Source organism: Oncorhynchus gorbuscha, linkage group LG09 (assembly GCF_021184085.1).
Source record: "Oncorhynchus gorbuscha isolate QuinsamMale2020 ecotype Even-year linkage group LG09, OgorEven_v1.0, whole genome shotgun sequence".
In the NCBI taxonomy this organism is placed as follows: Eukaryota; Metazoa; Chordata; class Actinopteri; order Salmoniformes; family Salmonidae; genus Oncorhynchus; species Oncorhynchus gorbuscha.
Window position 1 is genome coordinate 47491368 of NC_060181.1, and position 21751 is coordinate 47513118.

At 41.3% G+C, this 21751-nt stretch overlaps 1 protein-coding gene across 8 annotated transcripts in view; it reads right to left on the reverse strand.

Moving 5' to 3' along the window:
- The window catches only part of LOC124043720 (LIM domain only protein 7-like), a 135180-nt gene that overhangs the window by 104536 nt on the left and 8893 nt on the right, over nt 1-21751 (reverse strand). Inside the window, exon 1 of one of the 8 annotated variants that reach the window (XM_046362610.1) lies at nt 3696-3720. The exons of the other annotated variants lie outside the window; for them this stretch is intronic. The gene's annotated coding sequence lies outside the window, so the exon portion shown is untranslated. Of the gene's footprint in view, nt 1-3695; nt 3721-21751 lie in introns of those variants that run through there. 8 annotated transcript variants of the gene reach the window in all.

Sequence of the window (21751 nt, forward strand, 5' to 3'; positions counted from 1 at the left end):
TGGCTGAGGAAAGGCACTACTCCCAATATAAGTGAACCCCAAATCAATGTAGTTCTGATCATATTAGCGCCTCTTCGATGGTCCAACGTCCCGGGCTGTTGTTCGGTGCTTTCGCGGGTAAGGGGGCAGGAGCTCTTTGGCTGCATCAGATTCACAACGGTCACTGTCCATGCTAGATGGGAAAACAAAACATGTAGAATTACTGATGCTAGCATTGGATGTGCTCGTGGAAGCAGAACAACTTGTGTCATCGAGAGGTGCAGGTGTAGAGCTGCTTTGTGTCTCTATGGACGAGGATGTCACGACTCCGACCGAAGGACACTCCCCTTCCCGTTCGGGTGGCGCTCGGCGGTTGTCGTCGCCGGCCTACTAGCTGCTACTGATTATTTCCTCCCCCTCCTTATGTGTTGATTGAGTGCACCTGTTTTGAGTTAGGTAGTAAGGCTTTATTAGTCAGCCGGCCCGCAGAGTTCCTTGTGCGGGATTAATTATTGTGACCGTCTGTTTAGTGTACTTGTGTGCACGTCTATGGGTTTTGTGTTTTCCCATTTTGTGGGTTTTCCCTGGACAGTTTAAGTCCCCCTGTTTGGGGCATTTGTTTGTTCTTTACGCCCTGTGTGTTCGTGAGGGTTGGCTTATGTTCACCGTTTGTCTGTGCATTAAAATAGCACTCACCTGAACTCTCTGCTTCCTGCGCCTGACTCCTCACCCACTACACTCAGATCGTTACAGCAGACCTTACTTTTTTTTAACCATTTATCCATTTTAGAGCAAACGGAATGAGCAGCAGCAAGGTTACATGTGACCGTTAATGGAATTCCCGCGAGAAAGTAATGGTTAATGTAATTGGATGTTAATTATTTGATTAGGCTACCTGTATTTGACATTGTGTTGTTATTTCGCTGAACACTAGATGGTTTCATTTTATTTTTGGCAGTGAAACGAGGCTACTCAGGCCTGAGAAAAACTCATATGTTTATCCCCGTTGGAAAATCTAAATGGACTGTTTGAAAATGTGAAAGAAATATATATTATTTTTTGGCATACCCCCAACATCATTGCGCGTAATAACAGTTTGGGAATACCTGGCCTAGAACATAAAGTCAACAGGCCCAAAATCAGAACAACATACCAACCCAATGATAACAGGAGTGATATTGCTGCTGATGTATGAGATGACTGGTGTATGTGAACACACAGACACAGACATGGAGCAGCACACCTGTCAGACTAGGTTTGAGGGAGTGGAGACTTGGACACACACCAGGAACACAACAGCTGATGTGGCATTCCTAACGCGTGTGTGCGCACGCGTGTGCACATGTGCGTGTATGTATGTGTGTATGTTTGTTTGGCCAACAACAGCTCCAGGAAGACAGGAGACATGGCCCAGGGTCTATATTGGTAGACATTCCAGTTTGTGCATGTAAAACATCCACATACCTCCTCACCCTCAACACGCAACTCAAGGTTTACAAGAAAACATACACGTAAATACACAGACACACACAAGGACTAATCGAGGGGAGAATGCCAAGCGGTGGAGAAAACATACACATAAACACACAGTCACACAAGGACTAATCGAGGGGAGGAAACATACACGTAAACACACAGTCACACACACACAAGGACTAATCGAGGGGAGGAAACATACACGTAAACACACAGTCACACACACACAAGGACTAATCGAGGGGAGAATGCCAAGCGGTGGAGAAAACATACACATAAACACACAGTCACACAAGGACTAATCGAGGGGAGGAAACATACACGTAAACACACAGTCACACACACACAAGGACTAATCGAGGGGAGAAAACATACACGTAAACACACAGTCACACACACACAAGGACTAATCGATGGGAGAAAACATACACGTAAACACACAGTCACACATACACAAGGACTAATCGAGGGGAGAAAACATACACGTAAACACACAGTCACACACACACAAGGACTAATCGATGGGAGAAAACATACACGTAAACACACAGTCACACACACACAAGGACTAATCGATGGGAGAAAACATACACGTAAACACACAGTCACACACACACAAGGACTAATCGAGGGGAGAAAACATACACGTAAACACACAGTCACACACACACAAGGACTAATCGAGGGGAGAAAACATACACGTAAACACACAGTCACACACACACAAGGACTAATCGATGGGAGAAAACATACACGTAAACACACAGTCACACACACACAAGGACTAATCGATGGGAGAAAACATACACGTAAACACACAGTCACACACACACAAGGACTAATCGAGCGGAGAAAACATACACGTAAACACACAGTCACACACGCACAAGGACTAATCGAGGGGAGAAAACATACACGTAAACACACACAAGGACTAATCGAGGGGAGAAAACATACACGTAAACACACAGTCACACACACACAAGGACTAATCGAGGGGAGAAAACATACACGTAAACACACAGTCACACACACACAAGGACTAATCGAGGGGAGAAAACATACACGTAAACACACAGTCACACACACACAAGGACTAATCGAGGGGAGGAAACATACACGTAAACACACAGTCACAAACACACACAAGGACTAATCGAGGGGAGAAAACATACACGTAAACACACAGTCACACACACACAAGGACTAATCGAGGGGAGAAAACATACACGTAAACACACAGTCACACACACACAAGGACTAATCAAGGGGAGAAAACATACACGTAAACACACAGTCTCACACACACACAAGGACTAATCGAGGGGAGAAAACATACACGTAAACACACACAAGGACTAATCGAGGGGAGAAAACATACACGTAAACACACAGTCACACACACACAAGGACTAATCGAGGGGAGAAAACATACACGTAAACACACACAAGGACTAATCGAGGGGAAAAAACATACACGTAAACACACACAAGGACTAATCGATGGGAGAAAACATACACGTAATCACACACAAGGACTAATCGATGGGAGAAAACATACACGTAAACACACAGTCACACACACACAAGGACTAATCGATGGGAGAAAACATACACGTAAACACACAGTCACACACACACAAGGACTAATCGACGGGAGAAAACATACACGTAAACACACACAAGGACTAATCGAGGGGAGAATGCCAAGCGGGGGAGAAAACACAAGCTAAAAAAAGCTCCATTCCCAAGAGTGCTCTCATCATTCCACTTAATCCAATGTCAAAATGTGATCCTCCAGGTCCTAAATTTAGCCAAGCTAGCCCCCCATATCGTTCCCCCCACTTGGATACCTGAGATTGGGGGTACAGAGAGAAACATTGCCCCTAGAGAGAACCAGCACTCAGCCTGGTATTAACTCTGTGTTTACTGCCCCTAAGGGTGTATTAGCCTCTTGGACATTCAATACTATTTTTTTACATACAGTACCAGTCAAAGGTTTGGACATTCAAGGGTTTTTCTTCTTCTTTAAAAAAAATAACTTTCTACATTGTGGAAAAGTAGTGAAGACATCAGAACTATGGAATAACACATATGGAATAATGTAATAACCAAAAAAGTGTTTAATAACAAATCAAAATATATTTTATATTTGAGATTCTTCAAAGTAGCCACCTTTGCCTTGATGACAGCTTTGCACACTGTTGGCATTCTCTTAACCAGCTTCATGAGGTAGTCACCTGAAATGTCTCGAAGGAGTTCCCACATACACTGAGCACTTGTTGGCTGCTTTTTCTTCACTCTGCGGTCCAACTCATCCCAAACCATCTCAATTCGGTAGAGGTCAGGTGATGCAACACTCCATCACTCTCCTTGGTCAAATAACCCTTACAGAGCCTGGAGGTTTGTTTTAGGTCATTGTCCTGTTGAAAAACAAATGATAGTCCCATTTGTCACGTTCTGACCATCGTTCGTATGTGTTTTCCTTGTTTTAGTGTTGGTCAGGACGTGAGCTGGGTGGGCATTCTATGTTGTGTGTCTGGTTTGTCTATTTCTATGTTTGGCCTGATATGGTTCTCAATCAGAGGCAGGTGTTAGTCATTGTCTCTGATTGAGAACCATATTTATGTAGCCTGTTTTGTGTTGGGTTTTGTGGGTGATTGTTCCTGTCTTTGTGTTTGTGACACCAGATAGGACTGTTTTGGTTTTTTCACGGTTCTTGTTTTGTAGATTGTTGTACTTTCATCTTTATTAAAGATGCACAAAATTTTCTTGTTTTGTAGATTGTTGTACTTTCATCTAACCACGCTGCATTTTGGTCCGCCTCTCTTTCCCCAGAAGAAAACCATTATACCACTAAGCGCAAACCAGATTGGATGGCATATCGCTGCAGAATGCTGTGGTAGCCATGCTGGTTAACCTCTTAAGCCTAGCCCTGTTTACTGCCCCTAATGGAGGAATTGGGTACCCATATAAAACAGGATAAATTTTGCTAATATATGCATATAAAAAAATATTATCGAATAGAAAACACTCTAAAGCTTCTAAAACTGTTTAAATTTTGTCTCTATGTAAAGCAGAAGTCTCAGGGCATGCATTCTCCCAAAATCTCTCTTGTCATGGAAAAAGTTGGCCCAACTTTGACGTCATCTTAAACGCCTTCCCAAACAACTACCGCTCTGGGAACAGTTCCTACGTGTTCAGCACGAAGCCTGCTTTCAATGGGGCTTCTCATTGTGTGAATCGCGTGCTCACGAGACGTTGAGCGTGCCGAAAGGTCTCGGTCACGCGTAAAAAAAGTGTACGTTTATGCACGCTCTGCTCCCGCTCTCTCTTTTCTTCAGGATCAATTACAAGACGTGTGTGTTTCGCTTCGTCCTCACAATTGCTGTACACCTTTATAACATGTTAAAGCTTAATTATGAACATAGTTTGACAAGTTTACTCGACATATAATATATAATTTCGACGTGAATTTTGCCTACATTTCGACAGAAAAGTGGCTATTTTGAGAACCGAAAGACGCAGACTTGAAAACTAAACGCTGTTTTGGTAAGTATAATCCCTTCCAGGTCTTTTGATGGAAAAACAGCAAAGGTAAGGGAATATTTATGTGTTAATTTTGGGTTTCTGTCGACTCCAAGATAGAGGAGGCATAATGATACATTTGGAGCGCCGACTCCTAGTATAGCCTAGTAAACGCAAACTGTAACGTTAAAAATAAATGTAACACAGCGTTTGCATTTAGAAGAAGTGTATCTTCCTATACATATGTAAAACATGCATATTTAGTCAAAGTTTATGATGTGTATTCCTTGTTAGCTGACGTTATCTGCCGGAGCTATTTAATTTCTCCTGACATTTTAGTAGAATTTTTTGAACGTCATTGTAAACAGAGATTTATGGATATATATTGCAGATTATTGAAAAAAAATGAATGTACTGTGTAACATGTTATATTACTGTCATCTGATGAAGATTTCAAAAGGTTAGTGAAATGTTTTTTTTTTTTAATCCTGCGTTTGTTGATTGCATATTTTTTCCTACTTGGCTATGCTAATGGGCTATGTCTGCGGTGGTGGTTTGACATAAATATGTGCTATGTTTTCGCCGTAAGACATTTTAGAAATCTGACTTGTTGCCTGGATTCACAACGAGTGTAGCTTTAATTCAGTACCCTGCATGTGTATTTTAATGAACGTTTGAGTTTTAACTAATACTATTAGCATTTAGCATAGCGCATTTGCATTTCCAGAGCTCTAGATGGGACGCCTGCGTGACAGGTATGAGCAAGAGGTTAAGTGTGCCTTGAATTCTAAATAAATCACCAACAGTGTCACCAGCAAAGCACCCCCACTCCATCACACCTCCTCCTGCATGCTTCAATGATGGGAACCACAATTGCGGAGATCATCCGTTCACCTACTCTGCATCTCACAAAGACACGGCGGTTGGAACCAAAAATCGTACATTTGGACTCATCAGATTTCCACTGGTCTAATGTCCATTGCTCGTTTTTCAAAATGGCGGACTGAACACAGCAGCACAGCAGCAGCTCACCTCAAGACCTCAAGATAAAACCCATATCGGTAAGCTAGAATAAATATTAGCACTTCACAAACTGGTGGGTAATAACCTTCAATCTGGATATCAACACAAAAAAATCATAAGACTTGAGAAATGTATCTACAAATATTACGAAAACAAGCAACACCCAAACATGACGGAGAGTGAAACAAATCTCAAAACAAGAAGTGACTCTTCTACAGACACAGACACTTTAATGGTAAAGGTTGAAATCGATCTGTTAAAATGAGTAAATGTCAAACTGGGCATACTTGAACTAGTCAGTAATTATATAAAAGTGTTGAAGGCAAGCCTCGAGATGAGTGAGTAAAATGCTGCGACATTGGAGAAAGATAAAAACAAGCTAAAAGGGACAGTCAATAAGATTGAAACCGATGTTAATTAAAAAGGAGAACATCTTTCTGAGAGAAGCCTTACTTGACATACAGACCAGATCCACGAGAGAAAATCTGGTACTTACAGGTATCCAAGAGAAAGAAGTAGAAGTTCCTGAATGTGTAGTTAGGGAGTTCCTCCTTACAGCGCATCAGATCCCACACAAAGCTGTTGACAAAATCCAACTCGAACGTGTGCACCGTTTCGGACAGAGGTATGAATGCCCAATCATTGCCAAATTTGCTTTCTTTAAAGATAAAATAATGGTTAAAAGCCTGGGTAAAAGACTGGCTGGCACAAAAATAGGCAGGAATGATCAGTTCCCGAAGGAAATTGCAGAACCGCTCAAAGTTCTGTATCCGATCTTCAAGGAAAATAGATTTAAAGGGAAACGGGTATGTCTCGTAGTCGATAAACTGTATTTTGATAACCAAATGTTCAGAGACACAAAGACTACTCCATGGCTATTCTAAGAATTACGAAGTTCTCGTAGAGGAGGTGAATAATGGAACACACAATACTAGCCCTGGTAGGGATTACAATAATACAAATGAATTGATAGAAAAGCAATCTTCAAATATAACTAATTGGAACACAAAAATACTAATTCAACACGGTGGAGATAAAAACACAGTAGACATAAGGCACAGTATGTGGGTGTGTGTGGATGTATTGTGATGGAAGATGTGGGGTGTGTTTTTGGTGTTTGGGAAAGTGTGGCGTTAAGTGAGTGTGAAAGGAAATGGTTGCATATCCCAGAACCATGTGTGTCTGTCAGCAGGGGATGTGAGAGAGCTTTCAATTTTGTGCAGATGAGGGATATACATAATAGATTATACATCTAATATATTTATTTATAGTCCTATATTGATGGAACGGTCCACAACCCTACACTCTAGACCAACCTGAATGACCCAGACACTAAAGAGACGTCCCTATCTGCTTTATGGGCCGGCTGTAAGCTACCTGTATGCAGCCAAAATGCGGTCAGAGACCTACTAGAGCAACACCGCCCCCTCAGGATTCTGAGCCTGCCTGGCAGGGCTGGTCCTACAAAGCCTGAGCCCCCTGATGGGTGAGCATAATATACAAGGAAATTCTCAATGCTGCTAATGAGAACCTTGACGACCTTGTACCTAGTCGGTGAAGATTCCGGTGGGGTGCTCCCACCCAGGCAGTGCTGGCAACACAGGCTGTCCTAACCCATGGGAAGGGGATCACACTCTGACATTCAGAGAGGGGGCACATTATTGTGGCCCTGGTGGCACAAAATCATCAAAGGTCTGACTGCACTGAGCTGCTTGGGAATATGGTCATAATATACAAGGAAATTCTCAATGCTGCTAATGAGAACCTTGACGACCTTGTACCTAGCCGGTGAAGATTCCGGTGGGGTGCTCCCACCCAGCACTGCTGGCAACACAGGCTGTCATAACCCATGGGAAGGGGATCACACTCTGACATTCAGAGAGGGGGAACATTATTGTGGCCCTGGTGGCACAAAATCATCAAAGGTCTGACTGCACTGAGCTGCTTGGGAATATGGTCCCAACGGGGGTGTCACGCCATTTTATTTCTCTATTTGGTTAGGTCAGGGTGTGATGTGGGGTGGGCATTTTTTTCTATGATTTTGTTTTTCTATGTTTTGGCCGGGTATGGTTCTCAATCATGGTCTATCGTTGTCTCTGATTGGGAACCATACTTAGGTAGCCCTTTTCCCTCCTTTCTTTGTGGGAAGTTAACTTTGGTTGTGGCACATAACTTTTAATTAAGCTTCACAGTTGTTTTTGTATTGTTTGTTGTTTTTGTCGGCGTCATCCTAATATAAAGGAATATGTACGCTCACCCCGCTGTGCTTTGGTCCAGTTCTTTCGTCGACCATGAAAGGGGGACCACGTGTGGGTGTTTAATTTTTGCCCAGTTTTGCTCAGTTTTGCAGACCTTCTACAGAATATGACACGTGTTACACAAGATGGGGATTTAGAAAGAGAGAGAGTGCACGAGAGAAAAGCACACTTGGATACATTTGTAAACCATGCTTAGCTTAGCCCTAGCACCTTGCCTCGAGCTGCCGCTCTTATGGGTCAGAATTATAACGATGTAATTACTTGTTGAAAGTCTCTTTGTGGACCGAGTTCTGCTTACTGGGCGGTTCGACGAGGACTATTCCTTCAATGGAGGTCTCCTTCGTTATCGCGTGTAAGTCTTTGATTGTCCACACCATGTCAGTGTCTTTTCTCTTAGTGGTCTGTTCCCTTGCACTCGTTTGTGAGAGTGGACTTCGGAGGAGGCTAATCAGCTGTGTCGACGCTGCCAGCATGGACAGGAGGGCCATGTAGACAACTGATGATTTGAAGAGAATAGCTGGTTGGTCCTTCTTTAATTGACCTTCGTAGACCTAGTACTCAATCGTAGCCTTGATTGTTAAGAGTTTCTTTTGTCCTCTTCCTCGTGCTGCAATTGTGGGGTTGCTGCTATCTTAGATCATGCTGCAGCTGTGGTCCGTTTTAGTCTGATAAGTAAATTCTTAACTCACATGTTTTATTCCCCAGTGTAGAAAGGGGCATTTCTGTCTTTATGACAAGTTTTACTCTGATCTAGTTTGGACAACTTAAATCACAGTTCATCATTTCAAAGATATTCTCTTTGATTTGTATAATGAACAGTATGTAAACATCATGTACATATTATGAAAACTCTCGAAGTTACAATGTTTTTGTTATAACGTCGTCATTTAACTTTTAATAACAACAAAAACAACATTCATTTTCATATTCCAACTATCGCTGTTACCACCATTTTGGCTGATGAAATATATTGTCCTTAAGTCCATGTATTGCATGTTACCGTTCTGAGGTAGATTCCCCATTAGGTCCACCATACATTCCAATCCTCCACACTGAGAGGACAAAGGATTCATGTACTGCTTTAAGATTTACAATTGGCATGAGGTGTCATAAACCCCCCCATCAATCCCTCTATACCTCTCCCCCTCTGCAGAAGTGAGAGATGTCTCTGTAGGACTGTGATCCACGGTAACCTGACCCGAACAGGCCAGTCATGATAGGATGAATTACAATAATTGTTTTCTAAAATTATAATCGCAAGCCGAGAATCCACTCTCACATACAGTGGGGAGAACAAGTATTTGATGCAGTGCCGATTTTGCAGGTTTTCCTACTTACAAAGCATGTAGACGTCTGTCATTTAAAAAAATCATAGGTACTCTTCAACTGTGAGAGACAGAATCTAAAACAAAAATCCAGAAAATCACATTGTATGATTTTTAAGTATTACATTAGCATTTTATTGCACGACATAAGCATTTGATCACCTACCAACCAGTAAGAATTCCAGCTCTCACAAGACCTGTTAGTTTTTCTTTAAGAAGCCCTCCTATTCTCCACTCATTACCTGTATTAACTGCACCTGTTTGAACTCGTTACCTGTATAAAAGACACCTGTCCACACACTCAATCAAACAGACTCCAACCTCTCCAAAATGGCCAAGACCAGAGAGCTGTGTAAGGACATCAGGGATAAAATTGTAGACCTGCACAAGGCTGGGATCGGCTACAGGACAATAGATAAGCAGCTTGGTGAGAAGGCAACATGTTTTGGCGCAATTATTAGAAAATGGAAGAAGTTGAAGATGACGGTCAATCAACCTCAGTCTGGTGCTCCATGCAAGATCTCACCTCGTGGGGCATCAGTGATCATGAGGAAGGTGAGGGATCAGCCCAGAACCACACGGCAGGACCTGCTCAATGACCTGAAGAGAGCAGGGACCACAGTCTCAAAGAAAACCATTAGTAACACATTATACCGTCATGGATTAAAATCCTGCAGTGCACGCAAGTTCCCCCTGCTCAAGCAAGCGCATGTCCAGGCCCGTCTGAAGTTTGCCAATGACCATCTGGATGATCCAGAGGAGGAATGGGAGAAGGTCATGTGGTCTGATGAGACAAAAATAGAGCTTTTTGGTCTAAACTCCACTTGCCGTGTTTGGAGGATGAAGAAGGATGAGCACAACCCCAAGAACACCATCCCAACCGTGAAGCATGTAGGTGGAAACATAATTCTTTGGGGATGCTTTTCTGCAAAGGGGACAGGATGACTGCACCGTATTGAGGGGAGGATGGATGGGGCCATGTATCGCGAGATCTTGGCCAACAACATCCTTCCCTCAGTAAGAGCATTGATGGGTTGTGGCTGGGTCTTCCAGCATGACACAGCTAGGGCAACTAAGGAGTGGCTCCATAAGAAGCAACTCAAGGTCCTGAAGTGGCCTAGCCAGTCTTTAGACCTGAACCCAATAGAGAATCTTTGGAGGGAGCTGAATACCTAGGATAGGATAAGTAATCCCTCTCACCCCCACCCTTTAAGATTTAGATGCACTATTGTAAAGTGACTGTTCCACTGGATGTCATAAGGTGAATGCACCAATTTGTAAGTCACTCTGGATAAGAGCCAAATATTAAGTTCTGCTTTTCTGATGTATCAAATACTTATGTCATGCAATAAAATGCAAATTATTTACTTAAAAATCATACAATGTTATTTTCAGGATTTTTATTTTAGATTCCGTCTCTCACAGTTGAAGTGTACCTATGATAAACATTACAGACCTCTACATGTTTTTAAGTAGGAAAACCTGCAAAATCGGCAGTGTATCAAATACTTGTTCTCCCCACTGTAGGTACCTGGTTGTAAAGGGCATCAGTGTCTTAACAGCTCAATTTGCCAAGGCAAGAAACTCTGAGCACAGCCCAATCCAGAAATCTGGCAGCGGCTTCTGATTAATTAAAATTTTCACAAAACAGCTTGTTGCAATTTCGATGAGGCTCTCTTGTTCAGATATCGTGGAGTGGACTGGAGGCACGGCATGAACGGGATAACGAATCCAGTTGCTTGTGTTGTACATTTCGCACCCAAGTCACTCAGGTGCTTTGCTATATACTGTATATATTTGACATTGTCCGTAAGCTTGAGTTCATTTGCACACAAAAAAATCATATAATGATGGAAAGACCTGTTTGTTGTCCTTATTGATGCAAACAAAGAAGAGCTCCAACTTCTTATTAATAGCCTCAATGTTGTCCCACACATTGAATATAGTTGCATATAGTCCCTGTAATCCTAGATTCAGATCATTCAGGCAAGAAAAAACATCACCCAAATAGACCAGTCGTGTGAGAAACTCGTTATCATGCAAGCGGTCAGACAAGTGAAACTTATGGTCAGTAAAAGAGAACTATAAACTCGTTTCTCAATTTTTAAAAACGTGTCAATACTTTCCCCCTTGATAACCAGTGCACTTCTGTATGTTGTAAAAGCATTACATGGTCGCTGCCCATATCATTGCACAATGTAGAAAATTCACAAGAGTTCAGGGGCCTTGCTTTAACAAAAGTTAACCATTTTCACTGTAGTGTCCAAAACGTATTTCAAGCTGTCAGCCATTCCCTTGTCAGCAAGAGCCTTTTGGTGGATGCTGCAGTGCACCCAAGTGGCGTCGGGAGCAACTGCTTGCACGCGTTACCACTTTACTATGTCTTCCTGTCTTGGCTTTTGTGCAATCAGCGTCATCAGTACACTGGTTTCCAGTGGTTTGCAGAAGAGGAAGTCTTCCTTAATTGACCACCCCCCCCCCTATAAACGTAACGAACATATACCAGGATCTGTGCCAGGCCCGCCATATCTATTGACTCATCCAGGTGTAACACATATAATTCACTGGTTTGTATGCAAGCAGTAATTGTTTCAAAACATCTCCTGCCATGTCACTGATGCGTCATAAAACAGTGTTGTTTGATGAAGACAATGTCTATATAGTTTATTGGGCCTTTTTCCCCAGCATTGTCCCAGCCATGGCGGCACCAGCAGGAAGAATTAAGTCCTCCAGAATAGTATGGGGCTTGCCTGTCCTAGCCACTCGGTAGCTCACCATATAAGACGCTTCTAACCCCTTCTTAATAAAGATTTCTGTTGCTTTTATACATGTGTTACTACTCGAAAGTCACCTTTATTCTCGCTCAAAAAACTCCCTTGGCTTATATTTAAAATGTCTTGTTTCGTTTCTAAATGTCTGCGCAAGAGGGAAGGTTTACCATGAGAGAGTAACGGTTCATTTGAATGGATGTTAATTATTTGACTTGTATTTGACATTGTGTTGTTATTTTGCTGAACGCTAGATGGTTTATTTAGATTTTTGGCAGTGAAACGAGGCTACTTAGGCGAGAAAAAAAACTCACCCAAATGTATAGCCCTGTTGGAAAATAGAGATTCTGTCTGTCTGTGCTGACCGTATTGTTAGGGACAGGAAGGTGTGGTGTGGTTAGTTACCAACAGGCATAGTTAGCTTTGTTTGATGTGTGTGTGGGCTGGTTAGTGTGGGTACTATGTGGTGTGTGTGTTGTTGTTGTGTGTCAACCTATGTGTGTTCACCAGCTGCGCCTTTGACAGATTGGTGGATGACACAGCCATTGTGGATCCTGGGAGAAATTAACCTGCTGACTTGTATCACTCCACCTTATCAAAGGAGTGGCTAATTTAAGCATAGCTGGATTATTATACAATGCTGAATGACCCACTAAATCTGAGAGAGAGAGCGAGAGAGAGATTCACTGGCATGGCAGATTCACTTCACAGTGGTTTCGTGTTTTAAGACATTACTGGAAAACACTTCTGTCAAATGAATCACTTCTTAAAAGGGTACAGTGCATAATACACTTCAACCATGAGAGTCAATAGTCTACATCAGTAGTGTGGCACAACTCCTAGTATATAGTGTATTTATCTTAGAAAAATCCTATTTGTTACAAATAATTTGACTCTCATAGAGAACTGATTCATCTAAGCAAAGTTCATTGTGAGCATAATAATGTTTGTGTCCCATTGTTTTTTGACCACTATAGGCAGCCAGGCACTATATACATTCTTATAAGCAAAGTCTATTGATATTTGTTTGTGTTGTTTGCTTTTCTCCATGCTGCGTCTTCTGCCATGGTGAACATGTCTGAGTGTACGGTCTCTACATCCCCCCCACCTCACCTTTCTGCCTCCCTAAGACACACCTGTGTCAAAACTGAACAGGTTGTTCGACATACCGCATGCAACTCCGCCAAGTACGCAGGTTGGAGCTGAGAGAAGTAGAGCAACTAACACACACACACACACACACACACACACACACACACACACACACACACACACACACACACACACACACACACACACACACACACACACACACACACACACACACACACACACACACACACGCACACGCACACGCACACGCACACGCACACACACAACATATTTCTCATTCTCTGTGCCGTCTACCTCTCTCTTTGTCTCTAGCTCTCTCTCTTTCTCTGCTCGCTTTGTTTTTGGTTTCACTAGGTCCAGTGTAGCATTGTATATTAAAGAGACATAACTCAACTACAGCTGATGTCAAATTCAAACACCTGGGTGGTATTCATTATGGAGCAGACACACAGTAACAAATATTTGCGTTTATTATTGGACAAGTTGGACCTTCAAAATCCTTAAAAGTATTTACAGCTGCTTTTATTCCAATCAATTCATAGTTAACACATACACATACTTTGAAAACATTGCTTAAGCCATGTGCTTTCTGGGTAGCCCGGCAATCTCAATACCATTTATGCTCAGAGTCATATTCCTGTACAGCTTAGAGAGGATCTCATGTCAAATGCTGTTGAAGTAACATGACTACAGTTTTCTTGCTTCACCTAAAGCCCATTCTTGTGGGAAGCTGCTATAGACCTCCAAGAGTTAACAGTTAGTATTTGGGAAATATGTGTAAAATGCTTGATAATGGATGTGATATCAACAGAGAGGTATATTTTCTGGGTGACCTGAATATTGACTGGATTTCGTCAAGCTGCCAACTTAAGAAAACGCTTCAAACTCAAGCCAGTGCCTGCAACCTGGTTGAGGTTATCAGTCAACAGGAATGAAATCATCCACATTTATTGATACTGTACTATTGTTGGAAAAAACTGCTGTAAAGCAGTATTCAAATCCATCAGGTGTAGTGATCACAATATAGCAGCCATATCTAGGAAAACCAGCAACCAGAAGCTGCACTTGACACATTTATGAAATTGCTTATTCCAGTTACTAATATGCACCCATTAAGAAATGGAATGTAAAAACTGTTAAATCCCAGGTTATGGATGAGGAATTGAAAAGTGTATGGTTGAGAGGGATGAGGCAAAGGGAATGACAGTAAGTCTGCCTGCACAGCCTATTGGCAAATGTACTGTAAATTGAGAAATCATGTGACTAAACTTAAAATAGAAGAAGAAACAGTACAATGAAACAAAGCTAAATTATATAAAGACTGATAGCAAAAAGCTTTGTCGCAGCTTAAATGATATTTTTGGCAAAAAGACCAAGGCAAAACACCAAGTCCATATTAAGGCAAGAACAGCTCAAATAAGCTAAGATAAACGACTGTCCATCATTACTTAAAGACATGGTCAGTCAATAACCTTCTCAAGAAAGTTCCATCAAGCGCTATGATGAAACTGGCTCTCATGACTACTGCCACAGGAAAGGAAGATCCAGAGTTACCTCTGCTGCAGAGGATAAGTTAATTAGAGTTTACCAGCCTCAGAAATTGCAGCCCAAATAAATGCTTCACACAGTTAACACACATCTCAACATCAACTGTTCAGAGGAGACTACGTGAATCATGCCTTCATGGTTGAATAAATAAACCACTACTTAAGGACACCAATAAAGAACAGACTTTATTGGGCAAAGAACACAATCAATGGATATTAGACTGGTGGAAATCTGTCGTTTGGTCTGATGAGTGCCAATTTTAGATTTTTGGTTCCAACTGCCTTGTCTTTGTGAGATGCAGAGTAGGTGAACGGATGAACTCCACATGTGTGGTTCCCCCTGTGAAGCATGAAGGAGGAGGTGTGATGGTGTGGGGGTGCTTTGCTGGTGACAGTGTTGACGATTTATTTAGAATTCAAGGAACACTTAACCAGCATGACTACCACAGAAACCTGCAGTGATATGCCATCCCATCTATTTGGCATTTAGTGGGACAATCATTTGTTTTTCAACTGGACAATGATCCAACACACCTCCAGGCTGTGTGAGGGCTGTTTGACCAAGAAGGATAGTGATGGAGTACTGCATCAGATGACTTGGCCTCCATAATCACCCAACCTCAGCCCAATGTAGATGGTTTGGGATGTGTTGGACCGCTGAGTGAAGGAAAAGCAGCCAACAAGTGCTTAGCATATATGGGAACTCTTTCAAGACTGCTCGAAAAGCACTCCAGGTGAAGCTGGTTGAGAGAATGCCAAGAGTGTGCAAAGCTGTCATCAAGGCAAAGGGTGACTACTTTGAAGAATCTATTATTTATTTGATTTATTTGTTTAACATTTTTTGGTTACTACATGATTCCATATGTGTTATTCTTCACTATTATTATTCAATGTAAACAATGGTAAAAATAAAGAAAAACCCTTGAATGAGTAGGTGTGTCCAAATTGTTGACTGGCACTGTATATATAGTATATATATTCGTAGACCTTCCAGTTTGTACATGCAAAACATCCACGTACCCCCTCACTGTGGCAAAACACACACCTTATATCCTAAACACAACCTCTCTTTCTCCCTCCCTCCCTCACACACACACACACACACACACACACACACACACACACACACACACACACACACACACACACACACACACACACACACACACACACACACACACACACACACACACACACACACACACACACACACACACACACACACACACACACACACACACACACACACACACACAAACAAATGTCATTAAGCTTCTCAATGACACAATCCGGGTTGATTTTGTTAAGTGAGTACCATGCGGAACTGAATCGGACGTTGGTCGTGTAAAGGTTTGAATTCCATCATCCGTTGGGCTGTTATCAGGCCAAAGTGTTACTTCACCTGCGGCTAAATGTTTACTTCCTCTTTCTCTAATTCTCTGTCTCTGTTTCTCTCTCCTGCTTATCCCGCTTTCACTGTCTCTTTCTCTCCAGCTAACTCTCTTTCTCTGCTCCATTTATTTGTTTGGTTTCACTGGATGACAACCAAGCACTGAATAATAAAGAGACATACAGAGAAATACATTATTTTCCACCATAATTTGCAAATAAATTCATAAAAAATCCTACAATGTGATTTCCTGGATTTATTTTTATCATTTTGTCTGTCATAGTTGAAGTGTACCTATGATGAAAATTACAGGCCTCTCTCATCTTTTTAAGTGGGAGAACTTGCACAATTGGTGGCTGACTAAATACTTTTTTGCCCCACTGTAACTCATTCACTGTCAGCCCTCATACACACGGATGGGAAGAAATTACAAAATACAATTACAAAATACCCCAAAGACTAATGTTCCAAAATAAAATAAAAATACTTTTGCAAAGTATTGTATTGAATTAAGATACAAGTATCTTGTATTTTCTAAATATATCTGCAAGTACCCCCTTTAACCTCAACACATTCTCAGTAATGGTAACAAATACGTTTTGCTTGCTATTACTGTGATACAGTGCATTCAGAAAGCATTCAGACCACTTACCTTTTCCACATTTTGTTACGTTAAAGCCTTATTCTAAAATGTATTAAATCATTTTTCCCTCATCAATCTATACACAATACCCCACAATGAATATCACGTTCTGACCATAGTTCTTTTGTATTTTCAATGTTTTAGTGTGGTCAGGGCGTGAGTTGGGTGGGCAGTCTATGTTATCTGTTTCTATGTGGGGTTTCTTGTTTGGCCTGATATGGTTCTCAATTAGAGGCAGGTGTTAGTCATTGTCTCTGATTGGGAACCATATTTAGGTAGCCTGTTTTCTGTTGGAGTTTGTGGGTGGTTGTTTTCAGTCTTTGTGTGTCTGCACCAGATAGAACTGTTTTGGTTTTCACTTTTGTTGTTTTGTAATTTGTAGTGTTCAGTTTTTTGATTATTATTAAATTAAGATGAACACTAACCACGCTGCGCTTTGATCCTCTCCTTCTTCCACCCAAGACAGACGTTACAATGACAAAGCAAAAACAGGTTTTTAGACACAGATATTTTCAGAACTCTGCAGAGATGTTTGATTGGGTTCAAGTCTGGGCTCTGTCAGGGCCACTCAACGACATTTAGAGACTTGTCCCGAAGCCACTCCTGAGTTGTCTTGGCTGTGTGCTTAGGATCAATGTCCTGTTGGAAGGTGAACCTTTGTCCCAGTAGGAGGTCCTGAGCGCTCTGGAGCAGGTTTTCATCAAGGATCTCTCTGTAATGTGGTTGTTTATGTACTTTAGTTGAATGCACTGACTGTAAGTCACTCAGGATGCTAAATATCCAAAAGTAAATGTAAAAATGGACACTAGCAAAGCATGCTGGGTATGATTATTATTCTAATGAGCTCCAGCCCCAAACAAAAGTACATTTGTATAAAATAAAATGCTAAATGTTGTCAACAATATATTTAAAAAGAAAAATAGATTGGTGGGACTTGCATTTAACTCGTTTTACTTTACTATTTAAAACATAGTAGTACATATAGTCTAAGTTAAATGTAGTAATATTATTGGTCTGATTGCTTTGATAGACTACTGTAACGGATCTCGTCGTCCTCTTCTGAGGAGTAGCGAGAAGGATCGGAGAACCAATGCGCAGCGTGGTAAGTGTCCATAATGTTTAATCAAACACAACAGAACACTGGAACAAAACAATAAACGTGAAAAAATGAAACAGTCCTGTGTGGTAACAAACACTGACACGGAAGACAAATACCCACAACTCAAAAGTGAAACCAGGCTACCTAAGTAAGATTCTCAATCAGGGACAACGATTGACAACCATACTAGGCCGAACACAGAAATCCCCAAATGATAGAAAAACGAACATAGACAACCCACTCAACTCACGCCCTGACCATACTAAAACAAAGACATAACAAAGGAACTAAGGTCAGAACGTGACAACTACTATATAAATCGTATTACTTTGGATTTTGGTTCAGTTAGATTACAAAAATGTCTAGACTACAGTTGTTAAGCGTGAACTGAAAGAAGAAAGACATTGGACAATGCGATCTTCTGTCAGTAGATATTAAAAAAGGTAGGATCTCATAGGAAAGCAAAGCAACTGAATCATTTTTGCTGTGGGTTTCAGATAAATAGATGCACAATTTACTTTTGCAAAACGTTTAATGTATACGTTTGATTTTAGTTGAATGATGACATAACAAGATTATAACATTTTATGCTATTATTTGGGGAGAGAAATATCATTATGCATTTAGTGATGACAGCTCTTTAATCATATTTTTTTTGTGGCAGTTGAAGAGCTATGTCGAGTACGTTCGTATGTAGACCTACTGATACAGTAGCTAGGTGTAGTTCTATCTAATAAATACATTATTTAGGCTAACAGTGATCACTGAAAAGTACATTTCCTGAATAAAATGTGTTTTGCTTGCAAGCTTGTTTTAAAGTATATATGGTTTTGACATACGTTATAGTGCTAAATGACTCAAATGTAATGTTAATGTAGTGGTAGAGTCTGCAGTAACTACTATGGAACATCGGTGACTGTGAAGAGTGGTGGTGACTGGTTATAGTTGGAAAAGTAGGAAGGTGGAAAGATTGATTGACCAATTGATTGTTTGGTTGGTTGATGGGATAGGACAGCATGAACATGTGAAAGTTGGTTTGGGGTCTCTAACCTGAATGCCCATAAGTAGTTAGAATTCAATTATAATCATTTGGGGGGGGGCTTATATTTGTCCTGTTATAAACACGTGTGTAATGGAAATGTTTTTTTTTTTTGCATATCCCAACTCCCCCTGAGACACAAGCAGGGAGTGGGGAAATGGCCACCCTTATATAGCACCCATGGAACAATTAGGGTTAAGTTCCTTGCTAAAGGGCACAGCAACAGATTTCTTCACCTTGTCGATTCTGGTATTCAAACCAGCAACCTTTTGGTTACTGGGCCAACACTCTAACACTCTAACCTAGAGGCTAGCTAGCTACACCCAAGACCAGAGCTGGACAAGAGCTAGTGCAGACCAGAGCAGTAGTTGGGGTCAGTAGTTATGGTCAGTAGTTGAGTGGTCAGTAGTTTTGTAGTTTTGTGCTTGTGTTGCAGGTTCTTTGAGCCCTACAGTATGGACGTGGTCAGTAGGGGTGTGTCAGTAGTGGTGAGGTCAGTAGTAGAGTGGTTGTGGTCAGTAGTTGTTGTCAGTAGTGTTGTCATTAGTTGTGTGGTTCCGTAGTTTGTGGTCAGTAGTTGTGGTCGGTTGATGTAGTCAGTATTGGTCAGTAGTTGTGATCAGTAGTGTTGTGGTTGTGGTCAGTAGGTGTGGTCAGTAGTGGTAATTTGTTTTGGAAAGTAGGTGTGTCGTTCAGTAGCTGTGGTCAGTAGTTGTGTGGTTGTGGTCTGTAGTTGTGGTTGGTTGATGTAGTCAGTAGTGGTCAGTAGTTGTGGTCTGTAGTGGTCAGTAGTGTTGTGGTCAGTAGTTGTGGCCAGTAGTTGTGGCCAGTAGTTGTGGCCTGTAGTGGTCAGTAGTTTTGGTAAGTATGTGTGTGGTTCAATAATTGTAGTCAATAGTTTTGTTGTTGTCATCAGTAGTTGTGGTTTTTTAGTTGTGGTGATTAGTTGTGTGGTTGTGGTTAGTACCTGTGGTAATTAGTTGTGGACAGTATTTGTGTAATTATGGTCAGTAGTGGCCAGTAGTTGTCATCAGTAATTGTGTGGTTGAGGTTAGTGGTTGTGGTTAGTAGTTGTGGTTTAGTCATTGTGGTCATTAGTTGTGTGGTTATGGTCAGTAGCTGTGGTCAGTAGCTGTGGTCAGTAGTTCTAGGCAGTAGTTTTGTGGTTGTGGTCAATAGTTGTGGTCAGTAATTGTGGTCAGTAGTGATCAGTAGTTTTGTAAGTAGGTGTATTTGTATTTATTAGGGAGCCCCATTAGGGAGATCTTCCTGGGGTCCAAAAACATGAAGGCACTTACATTACATATAAAACAAAAGATAAAACAGTACATCATATAATATTATTACACCACTACATATCTACAGTACAAAATGTATAATACCACCATACAACAATTTCACAATATATGTTTGTGTAGAATGTGTGTGATAGTGCTTGTGTGCATATGTGTGTGTCTGTACCTTTGTGTATATCTCTTCACAGTCACCGATGTTCCATAAGGTGCATTTTTACCTGCTTTTTAAATCTGATTCTACTGCTTGCATGATGTGGAATAGTTCCATGCAGTCATGGCTCTATTTAGTACTGTGCACCTCCCATAGTCTGTTCTGGACTCGGGGATTGTGAAGAGACATCTGGTGTCATGTCTTGTGCTAGTATTTTAAATAGACAGCTCGGTACATTCAGTTTTTCAACACTTCTTACAAAAACAAATAGTGATGAAGTCAATCTCCGGTTGGTAACAGGCTGATTGGTCGTCTATTTGAGCCAGCAAAGGGGCTTTTACTATTCTTGGGAATGGATTTGCTTTCCTCCAGGCCTGAGGGCACACACTTTCTAGTAGGCTTAAATTGAAGAAATCGAAGATAGGTGTGTGGTTCATTAGTTGTGGTCAGTAGTTGTGTGGTTGTGGTGTGTATCTAGTTTTGGTCAGTAGGAGTCAGTATTTTTGGTCAGATTGTGGTCGGTAGCTAGTTGTGGTCAGTTGTGGTCTGTAGTTTTGTGGTTATGGTCAGTAGATGTGATCAGCAGTTGTGGTCACTGTCTAAACTACTGTGTGGAAACTAAAAGAAGAAAGACAGGACAAAGGGATCTTCTATCAGAAGATAGGATTAAAAGGATCATGTGGGCAACACTCTTCAGAAAGCAAATCAACTTTGGATCATTCATGCTTTGGGTTTCCGATAAATTGATGCACAATTTCTTTTGGAAAACATTCAGGGTAAATTAAGTTTGATTTTAGTTGAATGATGACATAATGATTAGAACGTTTTATGCGATTATTTGGGGAGAGAAATATGATGGTGCATATAGTGATGAGAGCTCTTTAAAATAATTTTAAAGAGCCATAAGCAATAAGACTCCTGAACAGGTAATCAAATGGCTAACCGGACTATTTGCATTGTGTGTCTCCCCCAACCCCTATTTTTTTACGCTGCTGCTACTCTCTGTTTATCATATATGCATAGTCACTTTAACTATACATTCATGTACATACTACCTCAATTGGGCTGACCAACCAGTGTTCCCGTCCATTGGCTAACCGGGCTATCTGCATTGTGT